Here is a 19929-nt window from a genome sequence, read left to right as displayed (position 1 = left end):
GGCAGTATTGAGTAGCTCTGATTAAAGGTGCCCATTTCAAACGGCCTCGTACTCAATTCTTGCTCGTACAATATGCATATTATTATTACTATTGGATAGAAAACACTCTCTAGTTTCTAAAAGCGTTTGAATTATATCTGTGAGTCAAACAGAACTCATTTGGCACAAACTTCCTGACCAGGAAGTGGAAAGTCTGAAATCGAGGCTCTGTTCTTCTTCCTGCCTATACATGGGCATGATACGTAAGAGTCTACGTGCACTTCATAGACCTTCCCCTGGATGTCAAGAGGCTGTGAGAGAAGACATTTAGTGTTTATCTTGGTCTGAATTGGAATACAAGCTCTTTGTATGACGTGTCCCTCATTTCCGGTACTCTTGGGAGCGCGAGGTGGACAGTGGGATTGCCTTCTGTTTAGCTGCCGTTATGGACGACTACTATCTCCGGCTCTGATTTTATTTGATACATGTGACCATATCATCGTAAAGTATGTTTTTTCAATATAGTTTAATCAGATTATTGAAATTTTTTCGGGAGTTTTGCCGTGTTCCGTTCTCTGACTTTGTTGACGATGGAGAGATCCGTGCCACTTGGCTAGTGCGCGTGCTAAATGAAGAGGGAAAGTTGCCGTTCTAAATCCAAACAACGATTGTTCTGGACAAAGGACACCTTGTCCAACATTCTGATGAAAGATCAGCAAAAGTAAGAAACATTTTATGATGCTATTTCATATATCTGTCGTACATGTGAACTAGTCGTGGGCGCCCAACGTTTGGGTACTCTAGCTATACCGAAGCTGCATATCGTAATGAAGTTATTTTTAGAATTCTAACACTGCGATTTCATTAAGAACTAATGGATCTATCATTTCCTATACAACATGTATTTTTTAGTTATGTTTATGAATAGCTATTTGGTCAGAATATGTGTGTCAGAAAAAGTGTCAGGAAAAATCCGGACGTAGTGGGAAAAAGTAGCTAAGTTAGCACAATGTGTAACCATTGATTTCAGCTCTAAATATGCACATTTTCAAACAAAACATAAGTGTATGCATAACCTGATGTTATAGGACTGTCATCTGAGGAAGAAAATCAAGGTTAGTCAAAAATTATATATCTTTTGCTTGTTTGTTACGATCGCTTACTTTTGCTACTGGGAAATTGCTTGTGTTTTTGGCTATTGTGGTAAGCTAATATAACGCTATATTGTGTTTTCGCTGTAAAACACTTGATAAATCGGAAATATTGTCTGGAATCACAAGATGCCTGTCTTTCAATTGCTGTACACTATGTATTTTTCAGAAATGTTTTATGATGAGTATTTAGTTATTTGGCGTTGGTGTCTGTAATTATTCTGTCTGCTTTCGGTGCAATTTCTGATTGTAGCTGCAATGTAAACTATGATTTATACCTGAAATATGCAAATTTTTCGAACAAAACATATGCTATACAATAAATATGTTATCAGACTGTCATCTGATGAAGTTGTTTCTTGGTTAGTGGCTATTTATATCTTTATTTGGTCGAATTTGTGATAGCTACTGATGGAGTAAAAAACTGATGGAGTAAGAAAAGTGGTGTCTTTTGCTAACGTGGTTAGCTAATAGATTTACATATTGTGTCTTCCCTGTAAAACATTTTAAAAATTTGAATTTTGCGCCCTGCACTTTGAGCTGGCTGTTGTCATAAGTGTACCGACGTTGGGCTTGCACGCCAAACAGGTTAAGAACTAATGGATCTATCATTTCCTATACAACATGTATTTTTTTGTTATGTTTATGAATAGCTATTTGGTCAGAATATGTGTGTCAGAAAAAGTGTCAGAAAAATATCCGGACGTTGTGGATAGCACAATGTAGCGTTATATTAGCGTAGCCACAATAGCCAGAAACACTTGGGCGCCGACGACCAGTTCACATGCACGACAGATATTAGAAATAGCATCATAAAATGTTTCTTACTTTTGGTGATCTTCCGTCAGAATGTTGGACAAGGTGTCCTTTGTCCAGAACAGTCGTTGTTTGGATCTGGAACGGCAAATTTCCCTCTTGATTTAGCATGGGCACTTGCCAAGTGGCACGGATCTCTCCAACGTCAACAAAGTCAGAGAACGGAACACGGCAAAACTCCCGAAAAAATTTCAATAATCTGATTAATAACCTGTTTGGGCTGCAGCCCGACACCGGTACACTTATGACAACATCCAGCTCAAGTGCAGGGCGCGAAATTCAAAAGATATTTTTTTTAAATATTTAACTTTCACACATTAACAAGTCCAATACAGCATATGAAAGGTACACATCTTGTGAATCAAGCCAACATGTCCGATTTTTAAAATGTTTTACAGGGAAGACAAAATATGTAAATCTATTAGCTAACCACGTTAGCAAAAGACACCACTTTTCTAACTCCATCAGTTTCTTACTCCATCACTAGCTATCACAAATTCGACCAAATAAAGAAATAAATAGCCACTAACCAAGAAAAAACTTCATCAGATGACAGTCTGATAACATATTTATGTATAGCATATTTTTTGTTCGAAAAATTTGCATATTTCAGGTATAAATCATAGTTTACATTTCAGCTACAATCAGAAATTGCACCGAAAGCAGCCATAATATTTACAGACACCAACGTCAAATACCTAATTACTCATCATAAAACATTTCAGAAAAATACATAGTGTACAGCAATTGAAAGACAGGCATCTTGTGATTCCAGACAATATTTCCGATTTATTAAATGTTTTACAGCGAAAACAAAATGTAGCGCTATATTAGCGTAGCCACAATAGCCAGAAACACTTGGGCGCCCACGACCAGTTCACATGCACGACAGATATTAGAAATAGCATTATAAAATGTTTCTTACTTTTGGTGATCTTCCGTCAGAATGTTGGACAAGGTGTTCTTTGTCCAGAAAAGTCGTTGTTTTGAACTGGAACGGCAAATTCCCCTCTTCATTTAGCATGGGCACTTGCCAAGTGCTACATATATCTCCAACATAATCAAAGTCAGAGAACGGATCACGGCAAAACTCCCGAAAAAAATTCAATAATCTGATTAAACTATATTGAAAAAACATACTTTACGATGATATGGACACATGTATCAAAAAAAATCTAAGACGGAGAAGTTATTCGTTTATAACGACAGCTAAAAAGAAGCCAAATCCATGTCCCCTTTCGCGCGCTCCAGAAACCGGAAGTGGACGGTCACGTCAAAGAAAGAGCTTTTATTCCACCTTAGACCAAGATAAACACAATTTTTTTTCTCTCACCACCTCTTGACCAACCAGGGGAAGGTGTATGAAATGTACGTAGGCTCTTACGTCTTATGCCCATGTATAGGCAAGAAGTTGAACAGAGCATCGATTTCTGACATTCCACTTCCTGGTCAGGAAAAGTGCTGCAGAAGGAGTTCTGTTTCACTCAGAGAAATAATTCCAACGGTTTTAGAAACTAGAGAGTGTTTTCTATCCAATAATAATAATAATATGCATATTGTACGAGCAAGAATTGAGTACGAGGCCGTTTGAAATGGGCACGATTTAACTGGCTACTCAATACTTTCCCTTGCAGCCATAAGAGGTTTTAAACTATATTGAAAAAACATACTTTACGATGATATGGTCACATGTATCAAATAAAATCTAAACCGGAGATGTTAGTCGTCCATAACGACAGCTAAACAGAAGGCAAATCCATGTCCCCTTTCGCGCGCTCCAGAAACAGGAAATGGACGGTCACGTCATACAAAGAGCTTTAATTCCACCTCAGACCAAGATAAACACAAAATTTCTTCTCTCACCGCCTCTTGACAACCAGGGGAAGGTGTATGAAGTGTACGTAGACTCTTACGTATCATGCCCATGTATAGGCAGGAAGTTGAACAGAGCATCGATTTCTGACATTCCACTTCCTGGTCAGGAAATGTGCTGCAGAATGAGTTCTGTTTCACTCAGAGAAATAATTCAAACGGTTTTAGAAACTAGAGAGTGTTTTCTATCCAATAGTAATAATAATATGCATATTGTACGAGCAAGAATTGAGTACGAGGCCGTTTGAAATGGGCACGATTTAACTGGCTACTCAATACTGCCCCTTGCAGCCATAAGAAGTTAATGAAATCGCAGTGTTAGAATTCTAAAAAATAACTTCATTACGACATCCAGCTTCGGTATAGCTAGAGTACCCAAAAGTTGGGCGCCGACGACTAGTTCACATGTACGACAGATATATGAAATAGCATCATAAAATGTTTCCTACTTTTGCTGATCTTCCATCAGAATGTTGTACAAGGTGTCCTTTGTCAAGAACAATCGTTGTTTGGATTTAGAACGGCCACTTTCCCTCTCAATTTAGCAAGCACACTAGCCAAGTGGCGCGAATCTCTCCATCGTCAACAAAGTCAGAGAACGGAACACGGCAAAACTCCCGAAAAAATTTCAATAATCTGATTAAACTATATTGAAAAAACATACTTTACGATGATATGGACACATGTATCAAAAAAAATCTAAGACGGAGAAGTTATTCGTTTATAACGACAGCTAAAAAGAAGCCAAATCCATGTCCCCTTTGCGCGCTCCAGAAACCGGAAGTGGACGGTCACGTCAAAGAAAGAGCTTTTATTCCACCTTAGACCAAGATAAACACAATTTTTTTTCTCTCACCACCTCTTGACCAACCAGGGGAAGGTGTATGAAATGTACGTAGGCTCTTACGTCTTATGCCCATGTATAGGCAAGAAGTTGAACAGAGCATCGATTTCTGACATTCCACTTCCTGGTCAGGAAAAGTGCTGCAGAAGGAGTTCTGTTTCACTCAGAGAAATAATTCCAACGGTTTTAGAAACTAGAGAGTGTTTTCTATCCAATAATAATAATAATATGCATATTGTACGAGCAAGAATTGAGTACGAGGCCGTTTGAAATGGGCACGATTTAACTGGCTACTCAATACTTTCCCTTGCAGCCATAAGAGGTTTAAACTATATTGAAAAAACATACTTTACGATGATATGGTCACATGTATCAAATAAAATCTAAACCGGAGATGTTAGTCGTCCATAACGACAGCTAAACAGAAGGCAAATCCATGTCCCCTTTCGCGCGCTCCAGAAACAGGAAATGGACGGTCACGTCATACAAAGAGCTTTAATTCCACCTCAGACCAAGATAAACACAAAATTTCTTCTCTCACCGCCTCTTGACAACCAGGGGAAGGTGTATGAAGTGTACGTAGACTCTTACGTATCATGCCCATGTATAGGCAGGAAGTTGAACAGAGCATCGATTTCTGACATTCCACTTCCTGGTCAGGAAATGTGCTGCAGAATGAGTTCTGTTTCACTCAGAGAAATAATTCAAACGGTTTTAGAAACTAGAGAGTGTTTTCTATCCAATAGTAATAATAATATGCATATTGTACGAGCAAGAATTGAGTACGAGGCCGTTTGAAATGGGCACGATTTAACTGGCTACTCAAAACTGCCCCTTGCAGCCATAAGAAGTTAATGAAATCGCAGTTAGAATTCTAAAAAATAACTTCATTACGACATACAGCTTCGGTATAGCTAGAGTACCCAAAAGTTGGGCGCCGACGACTAGTTCACATGTACGACAGATATATGAAATAGCATCATAAAATGTTTCCTACTTTTGCTGATCTTCCATCAGAATGTTGTACAAGGTGTCCTTTGTCAAGAACAATCGTTGTTTGGATTTAGAACGGCCACTTTCCCTCTCAATTTAGCAAGCACACTAGCCAAGTGGCGCGAATCTCTCCATCGTCAACAAAGTCAGAGAACGGAACACGGCAAAACTCCCGAAAAAATTTCAATAATCTGATTAAACTATATTGAAAAAACATACTTTACGATGATATGGTCACATGTATCAAATAAAATCAAAGCCGGAGATAGTAGTCGCCTATTTAGCAGACTCAAAGTCTAGACAAGCAGCCCATTCTGCAGACCAATTTGTAAGTCGCTCTGGATAAGAGCGTCTGCTAAATGACTTAAATGTAAATGTAAATTGCAGTTTATCTAATGTGTTGTGTTATGCAATTCCATTTTCTACATATATGACTATGGCATGCGAGGGTGTCTTGTGAAACACTCACGTATGACCTTGTGTAAATGGAGAATGGTTGAATGAATCAGTCAGTGGTTCTCACTTCTCTCCTCAGGGACCCTCAGCTGTTCCAAAGGTAGCTCATTTGATTCAACTTGTCAATTAACACAATAATAACACCTATGGAATTTTAACAGTATAATATGGCTGACCAGAATAAATAGAATATAAAACCCTGTATGGTTCTTTAAAAGGATCAACAAAGAACCTTTAAGATTGAGACAGGTTCTTTATAGAACTGTTCTCCATACAGGTTCTATAAAGAACCATAAAAAGGGTGCTATATGGCCCCCCAATTTTTTTTTTTTACCTCAGTGGAATCCTATTTTAGTGCCATTTATAACCTTTTTTAATGGTTACAAGCCAAAGAACCCCTATCTACTGTGGTACTTTTTTTTTAAACATGGGAGGAGTAGGTAGTGTGCAGGGAGGGGACCAGTGTAATAATGTCCTCCACCACCAGAGGGAGACTCCCCTTCATTAACAGATGGGCCTCAAATGGAAACTTGAATAATGCGTGGTCACAATATAACGACTGATAGATGGTCGTAGAGAGCCACGCTTCCTCCGCTACCTCCCCAGAGATGGCTTCTAATCTATGGGTAGCTGAAACGGAAAGGGCTATGATTTCCTTTTCTTCGCTGGAGGACCAGGAAATTCTGCATTTAGATGCTAAAAGTGTGGTCTCCTCTGTATCTGAGTGCACTAAAGTTAATAGGTTTATTCGTACACTGCAACCAACCATCTTTTCTCTGATAGGATTGGCTCTCCTGATCGTCTGAATTAAGTCAATGATTAGTTTAATGGTCGTGGGAATGCTTGGCTGGAATAGAGAGCTACCTCATCAGGTCACAGACTGGATTAGACTGGACACTCCTAAAATCCAAATAACTGTTGGTTGATTCGTCCTCAGTAGAATTAAACACATTGAGACCTATAGAGTGAATGGAACAAGTCCAGATGATTCAATTAGACCAGAGCAATCGATTCACTTATCATGCCGATCACTGTTGGGGTGAGCGTGGATGAGTCAATTGGAGTGAATCGATTCACTGATCGAATCCCTGATTGAGTCGTGGAGAATCCTCCTCAGTAATGCTATATGCACCACTAAGCTTTGATTAGCCAATCAAAGGCCGTTTTCCTCTGTGGAATTGGCTTTGTTTCAAGTGAATCGATGGACGAAGAGTGAGTCTGCAGAATGGGCTGCTTGTTTAGACTTTGAGTGGAGCTGTTTGTGTTTAGATTTAGAGACTGTCCGGGTCTCTCTCTCTCTCTCTCTCTCTCTCTCTCTCTCTCTCTCTCTCTCTCTCTCTCTCTCTCTCTCTCTCTCTCTCTCTCTCTCTCTCTCTCTCTCTCTCTCTCTCTCTCTCTCTCTCTCTCTCGCTCTCCCCCTCTATCTCAATCAATCAATCAAATGAATTTATTCAGCTATTTTTACATCAGCTTATATCTCAAAGTGCTGTACAGAAACCCAGCCTAAAACCCCAAACAGCAAGCAATGCAGATGTAGAAGCACTGTGGCTAGGAAAAACTCCCTAGGAAGGCCAGAACCTAGGAAGAAACCTAGAGAGGGACCAGGCTGAGGGGTGGCCAGTCCTCTTCTGGCTGTGCCGGGTGGAGATTATAACAGAACATGGCCAAGATGTTCAAACATTCATAGATGACCAGCAGAGTCAGATAATAATAATCACAGTGGTTGTAGAGGGTGCAACAGGTCAGCACCTCAGGAGTAAATGTCATTTGGCTTTTCATATCTCTCTCTCTCCCCCCTCTCCCCGCCAGCCTCTCTCTCTCTCTCCCCCACCTCTATCTCTCTCTCTCCCCCTCTCTCTCTCTCTCTCTCTCAATCTCTCTGTCCCCCTCTCTCTCCTCTCTCGCTCTCTGTCCCCCTCTCTCTCTCTCTCTCTCTCTCTCAATCTCTCTGTCCCCCTCTCTCTACTCTCTCTCTCACTCTCTCTCCCCCTCTCTCTCTCTCTCTCTCTCTCTCTCTCCCCCTCTCTCTCTCTCTCTCTCTCTCAATCTCTCTGTCCCCCTCTCTCTCCTCTCTCTCGCTCTCTGTCCCTCTCTCTCTCTCTCTCTCTCTCTCTCTCAATCTCTCTGTCCCCCTCTCTCTCTCTCTCTCAATCGCTCTGTCCCCTCTTTCTCTCTCTCTCTCTCTCTCTCTCCCTATCTCTCTCTCTCACTCCCCCTCCCTCTCCCTCTCTCTCTCTCTCTCTCTCTCTCTCTCTCTCTCTCTCTCTCTCTCTCTCTCCCCTCCCTCTCACTCTCTCTCTCTCTCTCTCTCCCCCCTCTTTCTCTCTATTTCTCTCTCTCCACCTCTCTCTTTCTCTCTTTATATCTCCTCTCTTTTTCTTTCTTTATTGTTGACACACAATCTCTGTCCCCTCCAGCAGTAGCTGTTTCACTGTCTGTCCTCCGGCAATTACATGTTCTCCCTCCCTTTGTCTTGTACTTTCTCTTCCTTTGTCTGTCTGTTTACCTCTTCTTCCATCCTCCACACACCTTCACTTGTTTTCCTCAGGCAGTGAACAGTTTCTCACTTCCGTTTTCCAACTCCCCCTCTCCTCTGGTAGTAACAGTTCATATTTCTTGTTGTTTTTTGTCTTTTCCAGGGCACATCAAATCCTCAGTGTGTTGTCTGGGACTATGGGAACCTGTAAGTCACTTTTATTATCTACACACAGACACACACGCCTGCGTGCACGGATGCACTCAGACACACTTACGCACGCGCACACATACACACAAACTCTCAAATACATATTCAATCTGCATGCTCTTTGCTTTTGGTTAGCCGCCCTGTTGGATGATGTGTGTGTGTGTGTGTGTGTGTGTGTGTGTGTGTGTGTGTGTGTGTGTGTGTGTGTGTGTGTGTGTGTGTGTGTGTGTGTGTGTGTGTGTGTGTGTGTGTGTGTGTGTGTGTGTGTGTGTGTGTGTGTGTGTGGGGGGGGTTTAATCTAATAGTTCTGTTTTCTTCCATTCATTAATACAGTGAAAACAGTTTCCAGCCGCAGTTTTAATTGCATAATTAAATTAGTCAATGAGAATAAACACAGGATTGTCTCTATGCTCAACTGCTCAAAGGCAACTTTCATCACATTTTTTATTTGGTTTCTTTTTTATTTAACCTGTTTGGCGTGCAAGCCCGACGTCGGTACACTTATGACAACAGCCAGCTCAAAGTGCAGGGCGCGAAATTCAAAAGATATTTTTTTTAAATATTTAACTTTCACACATTAACAAGTCCAATACAGCATATGAAAGGTACACATCTCGTGAATCAAGCCAACATGTCCGATTTTTAAAATGTTTTACAGGGAAGACACAATATGTAAATCTATTAGCTAACCACGTTAGCAAAAGACACCACTTTTCTTACTCCATCAGTTTTTTACTCCATCAGTAGCTATCACAAATTCGACCAAATAAAGATATAAATAGCCACTAACCAAGAAACAACTTCATCAGATGACAGTCTGATAACATATTTATTGTATAGCATATGTTTTGTTAGAAAAATGTGCATATTTCAGGTATAAATCATAGTTTACATTGCAGCTACAGTCAGAAATTGCACCGAAAGCAGACAGAAAAATTACAGACACCAACGCCAAATAACTAAATACTCATCATAAAACATTTCTGAAAAATACATAGTGTACAACAATTGAAAGACAGGCATCTTGTGATTCCAGACAATATTTCCGATTTATCAAGTGTTTTACAGCGAAAACACAATATAGCGTTATATTAGCGTAGCCACAATAGCCAGAAACACTTGGGCGCCGACGACCAGTTCACATGCACGACAAATATTAGAAATAGCATCATAAAATGTTTCTTACTTTTGGTGATCTTCCGTCAGAATGTTGGACAAGGTGTCCTTTGTCCAGAACAGGCGTTGTTTGGATCTGGAACGGCAAATTTCCCTCTTGATTTAGCATGGGCACTTGCCAAGTGGCACGGATCTCTCCAACGTCAACAAAGTCAGAGAACGGAACACGGCAAAACTCCCGAAAAAATTTCAATAATCTGATTAAACTATATTGAAAAAACATACGTTACGATGATATGGTCACATGTATCAAATAAAATCTAAACCGGAGATGTTAGTCGTCCATAACGACAGCTAAACAGAAGGCAAATCCATGTCCCCTTTCGCGCGCTCCAGAAACAGGAAATGGACGGTCACGTCATACAAAGAGCTTTAATTCCACCTCAGACCAAGATAAACACGAAATTTCTTCTCTCACCGCCTCTTGACAACCAGGGGAAGTTGTATGAAGTGTACGTAGACTCTTACGTATCATGCCCATGTATAGGCAGGAAGTTGAACAGAGCATCGATTTCTGACATTCCACTTCCTGGTCAGGAAATGTGCTGCAGAATGAGTTCTGTTTCACTCAGAGAAATAATTCAAACGGTTTTAGAAACTAGAGTGTTTTCTATCCAATAGTAATAATAATATGCATATTGTACGAGCAAGAATTGAGTACGAGGCCGTTTGAAATGGGCACGATTTAACTGGCTACTCAATACTGCCCCTTGCAGCCATAAGAAGTTAAATTGGTCTTAACTTTTACCGCCTCTCAACCCCGGATCCGGGATCACCCCCCACCCCCCCCACACTGATTAGCATCGCTAGCATAGCGTCACAATTAAATAGTAGCATCTAAATATCATTAAATCACAAGTCCAAGACACCAAATGAAAGATACAGATCTTGTGAATAAAGCCACCATTTCAGATTTTTAAAATGTTTTACAGGGAAGACAAAATATGTAAATCTATTAGCTAACCACGTTAGCAAAAGACAGCACTTTCCTAACTCCATCAGTTTCTTACTCCATCAGGTGCTATCACCAATTCGGCCAAATAAAGATATTGATAGCCACTAACCAAGAAAAAACCTCATCAGATGACAGTCTGATAACATATTTATTGTATAGGATAGGTTTTGTTAGAAAAATGTGCATATTTCAGGTATAAATCCTAGTTTACAATTGCACCCACCATCACAACTCGACTAGAATAAATACACAGAGCAACGTGTATTACCTAATTACTAATCATAAAACATTTCTTAAAAATACACAACTCACAGCAATGGAAAGACACAGATCTTGTGAATTCAGACAATATTTCAGATGTTCTAAGTGTTTTACAGCGAAAACACAATAAATCGTTATATTAGCATACCACATATGCAAACGTTACCCGACCATTGATTCAAGCCAAAGAGAGCGATATCGTTATCATCGCCAAAATATATTAATTTTTTCACTAACCTTCTCAGAATTCTTCCGATGACACTCCTGTACCATCATATTACAACATACATATAGAGTTTGTTCGAAAATGTGCATATTTAGCCACAAACAACCGTGGTTATACAATGACAATACTAGCAAAACTAGCCTGAAAATGTCGGACGCCATCTTTCACAGTGATCTTGTCTCATGGATAACTATTCATAAACTTGACAAAAAAAATATAAGTTGGACAGCTATCGAAAGACAAATTAGTTCTTAATGCAATCGCTGAATTACATTTCTAAAATTATCCTTACTGTGCAATACAGGGTTCGCCAAGCGAAGCTATACCAAACAAAATGGCGGAATATGCGTTTAAAAATTTTCGACAGAACAACGATTTATCATCTTAAATATTTCTTACTATGAGGTGATCTTCCATCAGAATCTTGGGCAATGTATCCTTTCTTGGGTCTAATCTTCTTTTGGTCGAAAGATGTCCTCTGTCCGTCGAAATGCCCACTAACGTTCGACCGGGACCCCAAAACGTGCCCAGCTCTTGGATGGGCGTCACATAGAACTGCCTCAAAATCGCACTAAACGGATATAAATTGCTATAAAACGGTTTAAATTAACTACCTTATGATGTTTTTAACACCAATAACGAGTAAAAACATGACCGGCGATATATAAGTGGCTAAACAACAGCTTGGAAAGAGAGGAGGTCCAACGTCCATCCTGCGTCAGGCGCAGGGAGCAAAGGGACGGTACATCCGGTCTTTGCCGTTTTATACAGGCACTGATTGCGCAATCGACTCCATTCAAATTGTCACCACTTACTGACATCTAGAGGAAGGCGTGGGCAGTGTTTGTATCCTCATAGGATTTACAGGGACTTTAAAACTGATCTGGAACCAGAGGCCAAGATAGCTGAAATCTCACACACTGGGAGGAAAAGTGCTGTAGAATGAGTTCTGTTTCACTCAGAGACATAATTCAAACGGCTATAGAAACTAGAGAGTGTTTTCTATCCAATAATAACAATAATATGCATATTGTACGAGCAAGAATTGAGTACTAGGCAGTTTAATCTGGAGAGCAAATTATGCTAATGCGAAACAGCACCCCCTATAGTGGCAAGAAGTTAAATTGTGCTGTGATGCCACTCTTGGGAGAATTTGAATTGAATATTTTGATTATTTAAAATAGAAAATGTTGGACGTGTAGCATAAAGTTAAATTAAAACTACAAAGCCTTTGGTGAGCAGTGGGAATAATTTCCCTTTGAAGAATAATGTACACAATCAATCAATCAATCAATGAATCAACAGCTGACCTAACATGCGGAATCTGTAGTCACACATATCCCACAAATTACTTATCGATTGGTCATCAAATCAAATCAAATGTATTTATAAAGCCCTTCTTACATCAGCTGATATCTCAAAGTGCTGTACAGAAACCCAGCCTAAAACCCCAAACAGCAAGCAATGTAGGTGTAGAAGCACGGTCCCTAGGAAAAACTCCCAAAAAAGGCCAGAACCTAGGAAGAAACCTAGAGAGGAATCAGGCTATGAGGGGTGGCCAGTCCTCTTCTGGCTGTGCCGGGTGGAGATTATAACATGGCCAAGATGTTCAAATGTTCATAGGTGACCAGCAGGGTCAAATACAAATAATCACAGTGGATGTCGAGGGTGCAACAGGTCAGCACCTCAGGAGTAAATGTCAGTTGGCTTTTCATAGCCGATCATTCAGAGTATCTCTACCGCTCCTGCTGTCTTTAGAGAGTTGAAAACAGCAGGTCTGGGACAGGTAGCACGTCCGGTGAACAGGTCAGGGTTCCATAGCCGCAGGCAGAACAGTTGAAACTGGAGCAGCAGCAATTTGGTGGACTGGAGACAGCAAGGAGTCATCAGGCCAGATAGTCCTCAGGCATGGTCCTAGGGCTCAGGTCCTCCGAGAGAGAGAAAGAAAAAGAGAAAGAAAGAAAGAGAGAGAGAGAGTTAGAGAGAGCATACCTAAATTCACACAGGACACCGGATAAGACAGGATAAATACTCCAGATATAACAGACTGTCCCTAGCCCCACGACATAAACTAATGCAGCATAAATACTGGAGGCTGAGATAGGAGTGGTCGGGAGACACTGTGGCCCCATCCGACGATACCCCCGGACAGGGCCAAACAGGCAGGATATAACCCCACCCACTTTGCCAAAGCACAGCCCCCACACCACTAGAGATCTTCAACCACCAACTGACCATCCTGAGACAAGGCCGAGTATAGCCCACAAAGATCTCCGCCACGGCACAACCCAAGGGGGGGCGCCAACACAGACAGGAAAATCACGTCAATGACTCAACCCACTCAAGTGACGCACCCCTCCCAGGGACGGCATGGAAGAGCACCAGTAAGCCAGTGACTCAGCCCCTGTAACAGGGTAAGAGGCAGATAATCCCAGTGGAGAGAGGGGAACCAGCCAGGCAGAGACAGCAAGGGCGGTTCGTTGTTCCAGTGCCTTTCCGTTCACCTTCACACTCCTGGGCCAGACTACTCTCAATCATATGACCCACTGAAGAGATGAGTCTTCAGTAAAGACTTAAAGGTTGAGACCGAGTCTGCGTCTCTCACATGGGTAGGCAGACCATTCCATAAAAATGGAGCTCTATAGGAGAAAGTCCTGTATTCAGCTGTTTTTTAGAAATTCTAGGGACAGTAAGGAGGCCTGCGTCTTGTGACCGTAGCATACGTGTAGGTATGTACGGCAGGACCAAATCGGAAAGATAGGTAGGAGCAAGCCCATGTAATGCTTTGTAGGTTAGCAGTAAAACCTTGAAATCAGCCCTTGCCTAACCTCTTGGCGCACGGATCCCTTTAGCGGGATCATTTTCATCAACAACCGTTGAATTGCAGAGCGCCAAATAAAAAGAAAATTACAAAAAAAATGTAATTTCATGTAATCACAAGTGCAATACAGCAAAACACAGCTTAGCTTGTTGTTAATCCACCTGTCGTTTCAGATTTTGAAAATATGCTTTACAGCGAAAGAAATCCAAGCGTTTGTGTGAGTTTATCGATCACTAGACAAAACATTACAAACACCTAGCAGCATGGTAGATTGGTCACGAAAGTCAGAAAAGCAATAAAATTAATCGCTTACCTTTGATGATCTTCGGATGTTTGTACTCACAAGACTCCCAGTTACACAATAAATGTTCCTTTTGTTCGATAAAGATTATTTTTATATAAAAAAAACTCCATTTGTTTGGCGCGTTACGTTCAGAAATCCACAGGCTCAGGCAGGTCATGAAGGGCAGACGGAAATTCCAAATAGTATCCGTAAAGTTCGTAGAAACATGTCAAACGTTTTTATAATCAATCCTCAGGTTGTTTTTAAAATAAATAATCGATAATATTTCAACCGGACGGTAAACTATTCAATACAATAGAGAAAGAAAATGTTGAGCTACCACTTTCGCACGCAAGAACTAATCAAAGGACACCTGGCTATCCACTGATGCGATTTGATAAATCTCGCTCATTTGTCAGAATAAAAGCTTGAAACGATGGCTAAAGCCTATTCACAACCCGTGGAAGCCATTGGGAAAGGAATCTGGTTGATATCCCTTTAAATGGAGGATAGGCAGGCAATGGAACAGGGACTTTTCAAAATAAGAGGCACTTCCGGGTTGGATTTCCTCAGGTTTTTTCCTGCAAAATCAGTTCTGTTATACTCACAGACAATATTTTGACAGTTTTGGAAACTTTAGAGTGTTTTCTATCCTAATCTGTCAATTATATGCATATTCTAGCATCTGGGCCTGAGAAATACCCATTTACATTGGGAACGTTATTTTTCCAAACATAAAAATTCTGCCTCCTAGCGTCAAGAAGTTAACAGGAAGCCAGTGTAGAGAGGCTAGCACTGGAGTAATATGATACATTTTTGGTTCTAGAAAAGATTCTAGCAGCCGTGGCCGTGTTTAGCACTAACTGAAGTATATTTAGTGCTTTATCCGGGTAGCCGGAAAGTAGAGCATTGCAGTAGTCTTACCTAGAAGTGACAAAAGCATGGATTAATTTTTCTGCATCATTTTTTGGACAGGAAGTTTCAGATTTTTGCAATGTTACGTAGATGGAAAAAAGTTGTCCTTGAAACAGTCTTGATATGTTCGTCAAAGGAGAGATCAGGGTCCAGAGTGACGCCGAGGTCCTTCACAGTTTTATTTGAGACGACTGTACAACCATCAAGATTAATTGTCATATTCAACAGAAGATCTCTTTGTTTCTTGGGACCTAGAACAAGCATCTCTGTTTTGGCCAAGTTTAAAAGTAGAACATTTGCAACAATCCACTTCCTTATGTCTGAGACACAGGCTTCCAGCGAGGGCAATTTTGGGGCTTCACCATGTTTCATTGAAATGTACAGCCTTGTGTCATCCACATAGCAGTGAAAGTTAACATTATGTTTCCCGAATGACATCACCAAGAGGTAAAATATATAGTGGAAGTGGTCCTAAAACGGAACCTTGAGGAACACCGAAATGTACAGTTGATTTGTCAGAGGACAAACCATCCACAGAGACAAACTGATATCTTTCTGACAGATAAGATCTAAACCAGGCCAGAACTTGTCCTTGTAGACCAATTTGGTTTCCAATCTCTCCAAAAGAATGTGGTGATCGATGGTATCAAAAGCAGCACTATGGTCTAGGAGCACGAGAATAGATGCAGAGCCTCGGTCTGACGCCATTAACCTCTAACACCTCCCAAACCCGGATCCGGGAGCACCCCCATCAGTAGAAAAGCTACTAGCATAGCCTAGCATAGCGTCACAAGTAAATACTAGCATCTAAATATCATTAAATCACAAGTCCAAGACACCAGATGAAAGATACACTTCTTGTGAATCAAGCCACCATTTCTGATTTTTAAAATGTTTTACAGGGCAGACACAATATGTAAATCCATTAGCTAACCACGTTAGCAAAAGACACCGTTTTTCTTACTCCACCATTTCTTCACTCCATCAGTAGCTATCACCAATTCGACCAAATAAAGATATAAATAGCCACTAACCAAGAAACAACTTCATCAGATGACAGTCTGATAACATATTTATTGTATAGCATATGTTTTGTTAGAAAAATGTGCATATTTCAGGTATAAATCATAGTTTACCATTGCAGCCACCATCACAACTCGACTAGAATAACTACAGAGAGCAACGTGTATTACCTAATTACTCATCATAAAACATTTCTTAAAAATACACAGCGTACAGCAATTGAAAGACACAGATCTTGTGAATCCAGACAATATTTCAGATTTTCTAAGTGTTTTACAGCGAAAACACAATATATCGTTATATTAGCATACCACATGTGCTAACATCACCCCAGCATTGATTCAAGGCAAAAAGAGCGATAACGTTATCACCACCAAAATATATTAATTTTTTCACTAACCTTCTCAGAATTCTTCAGATGACAGTCCTGTAACATCATATTACACAAGGCATATAGAGTTTGTTCGAAAATGTGCATATTTAGCGGCACAAATCGTGCTTATACAATGAGAAAAGTTGCCAAGCTGCCCAGAAAAATGTCGGGCGCCATCTTGGAGAGTCCCCTAGTCTAATCAATAAATAATCATAAACTTGACTAAAAAATACAGGGTGGACAGCAATTGAAAGACAAATTAGTTCTTAATGCAATCGCTGAATTACATTTTTTAAATTAACGTTGCTGCGAAATACAGGGTCCGATAACGCAAGGCTACATTGCAAGTAATGGCGTTTTATGCATTTGACTATTTTCAACAGAACAACGATTTATCAGCATAAATAGTTCTTACTATTAGCTGAGCTTCCATCAGAATCTTGGGCAAGGTGTCCTTTCTCCGGTCTAATCGTCTTTTGGTCGAAAGATGTCCTCTTGTCCTGTCGAAATGGCCACTAACGTTCGGCATGTACAGGAAAAGTGTCCAACTCTTGAAAGTGCGTCACAAAGAAATGCCAGAAAATCGCAATAAACTGCTATAAATTGCTATAAGTCGGTTTAAATTAACTACCTTATGATGTCTTTAACAACTATAACGAATAAAAACATGACCGGAGATATAGAACAGGCTAAACCAAAGCTTGGAAGGCCAGTCCGACGTCCATTGTGCGTCAGGCGCAGGGTTGAAAAGAAAGGTACTTCCGCTCCAGGATCTTATATAAGGTCCCAGATTGCGCAATCGACTCCATTCAAATTGTCACCACTTACTGACATCTAGAGGAAGGCGTATGCAGTGTTTGTAGCCCCACAGCGTTCACAGGGACTTATAAACTGACCTGGGAACAGGGACCACGATTTCAGAAATCTCACTCCCTGGCAGGAAAAGTGCTGCAGAATGAGTTCTGTTTCACTCAGAGACATAATTCAAACGGTTTTAGAAACTAGAAAGTGTTTTCTATCCAATAGTAATAATAATATGCATATTGTACAAGCAAGAATTGAGTACGAGGCAGTTTAATTTGGGAACGAATTTTTACAAAGTGAAAACAGCACCCCCTATTGAGAAAAGGTTAACTTCCCCATCGTTAACATAGGAGCCAGCCAGTCACAGTAACTTCCCCATCGTTAACATAGGAGCCAGCCAGTCACATTAACTTCCCCATCATTAACATAGGAGCAAGCCAGTCACATGAACTTCCCCATCGTTAACATAGGAGCCAGCCAGTCACATTAACTTCCCCATTGTTAACATAGGAGCCAGCCAGTCACATTAACTTCCTCATCGTTAACATAGGAGCCAGCCAGTCACATTAACTTCCCCATCGTTAACATAGGAGCCAGCCAGTCACAGTAACTTCCCCATCGTCAACATAGGAGCCAGCCAGTCACATTAACTTCCCCATCGTTAACATAGGAGCCAGCCAGTCACATTAACTTCCCCATCGTTAACATAGGAGCCAACCAGTCACATTAACTTCCCCATCGTTAACATAGGAGCCAGCCAGTCACATTAACTTCCCCATTGTTATCCTGTTTGGGCTGCAGGGGGCGTATTGAGTAGCCAGATAAAATGTGCCCATTTCAAACGGCCTCGTACTCAATTCTTGCTCGTACAATATGCATATTATTATTACTATTGGATAGAAAACACTCTCTAGTTTCTAAAACCGTTTGAATTATTTCTCTGAGTGAAACAGAAGTCATTCTGCAGCACACTTCCTGACCAGGAAGTGGAATGTCTGAAACCGAGGCTCTCTTCTACTCCCTGCCTATACATGGGCATGATACGTAAGAGTCTACGTGCACTTCATACACCTTCCCCTGGGTGTCAAGAGGCGGTGAGAGAAGAAATTTCGTGTTTATCTTGGTCTGAGGTGGAATAACAGCTCTTTGTATGACGTGACCGTCCATTTTCTGTTTTCTGGAGCGCGCGAAAGGGACATGGATTTGCCTTCTGTTTAGCTGTCGTTATGGACGACTAATATCTCCGGCTATGATTTTATTTGATACATGTGACCATATCATCGTAAAGTATGTTTTTTCAATATAGTTTCATCAGATTATTGAAATTTTTTCGGGAGTTTTGCCGTGTTCCGTTCTCTGACTTTGTTGACGATGGAGCGATTCGTGCCACCCGGCTAGCGCGCGTGCTAAATGAAGAGGGAAAATGAACGTTCTAATTCCAAACAACGACTGTTCTGGACAAAGGACACCTTGTCCAACATTCTGATGAAAGATCAGCAAAAGTAAGAAACATTTTATGATGCTATTTCATATATCTGTCGTGCATGTGAACTAGTCGTGGGCGGCCAACTTTTGGGTACTCTAGCTATACCGAAGCTGCATATCATAATGAAGTTATTTTTTTTGAATTCTAACACTGCGATTTCATTAAGAACTAATGGATCTATCATTTCCTATACAACATGTATTTTTTAGTTATGTTTATGAATAGCTATTTGGTCAGAATATGTGTCAGAAAAAGTGTCAGGAAAAATCCGGACGTAGTGGGGAAAAGTAGCTAAGTTAGCACACGGTGTAACAATTGATTTCAGCTCTAAATATGCACATTTTCGAACAAAACATAAGTGTATGTATAACCTGATGTTATAGGACTGTCATCTGAAGAAGAAAATCAAGGTTAGTCAAAAATTATGTATATTTTGCTTGTTTGTTACGATCGCTTACTTTTGCTACTGGGAAATGGCTTGTCTTTCTGGCTATTGTGCTAAGCTAATATAACGCTATATTGTGTTTTCGCTGTAAAACACTTGATAAATCGGAAATATTGTCTGGAAACACAAGATGCCTGTCTTTCAATTGCTGTACACTATGTATTTTTCAGAAATGTTTTATGATGAGTAATTAGGTATTTGACGTTGGTGTCTGTAATTATTCTGTCTGCTTTCGGTGCAACTTCTGATTGTAGCTGCAATGTAAATGATTTATACCTGAAATATGCACATTTTTCGAACAAAACATACATTTATTGAATAACATGTTATAAGACTGTCATCTGATGAAGTTGTTTCTTGGTTA

The sequence above is a fragment of the Salvelinus namaycush genome, chromosome 32 (genome assembly GCF_016432855.1).
Source record: "Salvelinus namaycush isolate Seneca chromosome 32, SaNama_1.0, whole genome shotgun sequence".
NCBI lineage: Eukaryota > Metazoa > Chordata > Actinopteri > Salmoniformes > Salmonidae > Salvelinus > Salvelinus namaycush.
This window is presented reverse-complemented; position numbering follows the sequence as displayed.